This window comes from Nelumbo nucifera, chromosome 8, assembly GCF_055504915.1.
Source record: "Nelumbo nucifera cultivar China Antique chromosome 8, China Antique-T2T, whole genome shotgun sequence".
Taxonomy (NCBI): Eukaryota; Viridiplantae; Streptophyta; class Magnoliopsida; order Proteales; family Nelumbonaceae; genus Nelumbo; species Nelumbo nucifera.
The window spans coordinates 14386641-14390435 of NC_142656.1; the positions used below are offsets into that span (position 1 = coordinate 14386641).

The window sequence follows — 3795 nt, forward strand, 5'->3', positions numbered from 1 at the left end:
TGGAAGGGGTATAAATACAAATATATACAGTCAAGCTTTTGCACTCTACATTTTTGTACATACACTCCTTCCAAACTGTGCCTTAATAAGATAACAAGCATATTAGATGGGAAATACCATGAATAACAAAAGGCTGCTAAATATCATGCAACATCCAAAAAATGTAATAAAATAAAGACAACGAAAAGAATTCCATCTCTGATACTTGACACAAACACATTTGTGGTGGTCACAGGCATCGCACATTAGAATCCACAACCACCAGAAAACTCTAAAACAGCTACCCGACTGTGTGTTTCCTGGCTTGAAGGGGGAAGTGTTTCCTCTACAACCATCAAGGAGAATTCTCATAAAATAGAACTCAGATTCAGTTCTCACAATACAGTGCTAATACTGTACTCACAGCCACTTGCAATCATGTATTGGGAATATCTTGGTACTTGTATGTTTTTATTTTTGGTGAGATATTTCCAATGCACAGCTGCAATTGGTTGTGAGGACGGTGTGAGCACGATCGTGTGAGGACTGAATCCAGTCACCATAAAATAAGCCCTAAAAGTGTCAAATGGTATTCTAAAAGGAGCAGTTCTCATAAGGTTTTTTTTTTGCTGGTAAAGTTTCTTGTTCTATTAACAATTCAAAGTTTGTACATCAGAATAGTCTAGAACATGATATCTTTTTGTTTCTCCATATATACAAGCTTTATATGCTAAGAGGTGAGCTAATTTGTTTTCTGTACGAGGGATATATACAAATTCTATTGATTGGAAGTGTTGTGTCTTGGCTTGAATGGTACCCCAGTGAAGTTGATCCACCCATGAACAATCAAGAGAATGGTTCTTGAGTTTCTTGACCATTCCTTCAGTATCCAGGCAGACCAGTAAATGATTGCAATTGTGACAAATTGCTAATTCTAGTCTTTGAATTAGAGCTCTATTTTCTACATCATTGCTCCCATTTGCTTTGCATGCTATTCCTTACGCTTCCAAAATTGTTTTTGATTCTAAACTCTTGAGTACATATCCAATCCCTGCATGACCTAATTTTTCATCAAATGAGCCATCTGTGTACAAGGTAAATGAGAGAGTAACAGGATTTGACCTTGTGTCGAGGTACTCATTCTCTTCTTTTGTTGTTTCTGAATATTCTTTGAGGATGTTGCAAGCTGATTCAATGATACTCAATGGGTGAATTTTTTTCTTTTGAAAGATCCATTGATTCCTTGTTTCGCATAACTTGTAATAGTATCACCTGGAATTTGGAGAGCATGTAGATTTTCTCCATTTTGGAGAGATGACCAGGTAATGAGTAGAACCATTCTGAAAAGTTTGAGCGTGACACCAAATTGCTCTAGCTAGAGGGCATTGAAAAAACAAATGATGATACAAAACCAAAGAAATTATGCTTATTAGTCATCATAAATCAGTCTTAATGTGCTTATATATATATATACATAAATATAAATATGTTTAGAAAATAAGTCTTTTGATTTATCAATAAAGGAAAAATAATGAACGGAATTAAGGCATAACAAATAAGTTGTTAATTTTCTTGACTCTTGGTAACTGAATCTGAATGAAATTACTTTATTTATTCAAAAGAGATGTATGCTTTATGGAGCATCAAAGTTGTTCCAAACTAACCACCTTGAATAAAGAATCAAGAATCTCAGATATCTCTTTTGCTTGTGGATGAGAAAGATCACCTACCAAGAACTCATCAACGATGCCATCCACCTCTATCAAACTACAACCAGGTTTTTTCTTTAAACCCTCCTCTGTTATTGAACTTCTTACTCTCTTTGCTTCCATTTCCCAGCCAGCTTCTCTGTAGATATTATATAGAAGCACATATGACCCACAATCAGATACTCTCAAATTAGCTAACTTTTTCCGAACTCTATTCCCAATTTCAACATTCCCATAAACTCTACATGCACTCAGCAAAGCACCCCAAACATTGGCATCCCCTCCTTCATATCCCCCCATCCTCTCCTCAATAAACTTTTCAGCATCCATTAACATCCCTGCTCGAGCCAAAAGATCAACAATACATGCATAATGCTCAAACTGAGGTTCAACTCTATAAACAGTACCCATCTGTTCAAATAATTCAATGCCCTTGTCGACCAACCCTGCATGCGTACACGCAGTAAGAATTGCAACAAATGTCACCTCAGTGGGCTGTGTCCCATGAAGAATCATTTTATCAAAGAGCTCCAGAGATTTCTTAGCATCACCATTCATTGCAACCCCTGAGATGATTGCATTCCACGACCTAACATCCTTGTTTAAAATCCCCTCAAAGACTGATAATGCTGACCCTATGCAGCCACACTTTGAGTACATGTCGACCACGGCTGTGGCCAAGATTGGATTCGACTCAAGATTGTTTCTTCTCACATAGGAGTGCACCCACATTCCTTGAGTCAGTGCTCCAAGATGTGCACACGCAGTGAGGACGCTCACGAGAACTGATTCATTCGGCTTTGTCCCCAAGTCTTGCATCTGCCCGAATAGACGAAGCACCTCTTTGAAGTCACTAACCCGGGAGTACCCTGCCATCATTGCACTCCACGAGATTGCATTCCTCACTGGCATTTCATCAAATAAGGCTCTGGCATTCTTAACATCTCCCGTCTTCCCATATGCATCAACCATTGCTGTCCACAAAACAACATCCCTATTGGGACTCCCATCAAACAATCTGCGCGCCGCTTCCGTATCAAGAACCGAGGAATAAAACTCAATAAGAGAACTAAGGATGAATGGGTCATCGGAAAATCCAAATTTAACAGCATGACCATGAACCAAACGGCCAACCAGCTTCGAAGGAGGGCAGTTGAGGAGCGTACAAGCCTTGATCAATGGTGGGAAAGTGTAGTTATTGGAAGCAAGGCCGTAATTTAACATTTGGAGATAACACAAAATGGCGGAAGCTGGTGAATGTGTTTGAACATGGCCTCTGATCACGGTGTTATACATAAAAGTGCTGCGGTAGCAAAGACTCCGGAAAATTGAACAAGCGTGTCCAAACAGAGCAATATCACCAGAAACGGCGGCAAAAGAGAGGAGGGGAGAAATTGAAAGTGGGTTCTCAGTAAGGTGAGATTTGAGGAGGTGGGCATGGATTTCTTTGAATTGCTTGAGACTTCTGCATTTCTCTAAGAAATGCAAATTCCAGATTTCAACGGTTTTTTGAAACATTAGAAAGTGGAAGATGGCGGGACATTTCTCATAGACCCTGAGAGATCATAGATCAATGATCAAACACAAACACCCAATTAGAGGGTTGGACCGGGGTGAGGCAGGGGAGAAATTAACCCAGAATTTCTGGTTTCAACCTTCAATTATCATACCATCAACATACAGGCAGCAGTTCATTCTAGTCGGGGAAAATTACCAGTCGATGCCTTGTTTTAAGGTTTCTTATGAATTATGCTCCAAAGTTTATAACATGCAGCAAGAGTTCAACCCTTTAATTGGTAAATTACCCACCCTGAGCCAATGCTCTGTAGGGATAAGTTGACTGCACTACACCTCAAAATTCTGAATTCAATTGATGATCTCCACCAGTAACACTTATACCCGTCCGTGAATTGGCATCAACTCCGAATTGGCACGTGACACTTATGTCAACTATACGGTGGAGTTAAGCCTTCTGGGGGTGGACTGAACAGTAAAACACCCCCAAAAAAAATTTTTCTGTGAACTTTATTATAATAGCGGTCGCATGTGGGATTATTATAATTTCATAGGATCCACCCACTTACCCACATTTTTATCGGAAATCAAA

General features: G+C 39.4%; 1 pseudogene across 1 annotated transcript; it reads right to left on the minus strand.

Annotated features, from left to right (window-relative positions):
- Positions 1-615: 615 nt before the first annotated feature.
- LOC148789646 (pentatricopeptide repeat-containing protein At5g06540 pseudogene) lies at positions 616-3590 on the minus strand (annotated as a pseudogene). The gene is made up of 2 exons (XR_016079700.1): positions 1102-3590; positions 616-1030 (listed from the first exon to the last, which is right to left on the minus strand). The product of XR_016079700.1 is annotated as a pentatricopeptide repeat-containing protein At5g06540 pseudogene (transcript).
- Positions 3591-3795: the final 205 nt, after the last annotated feature.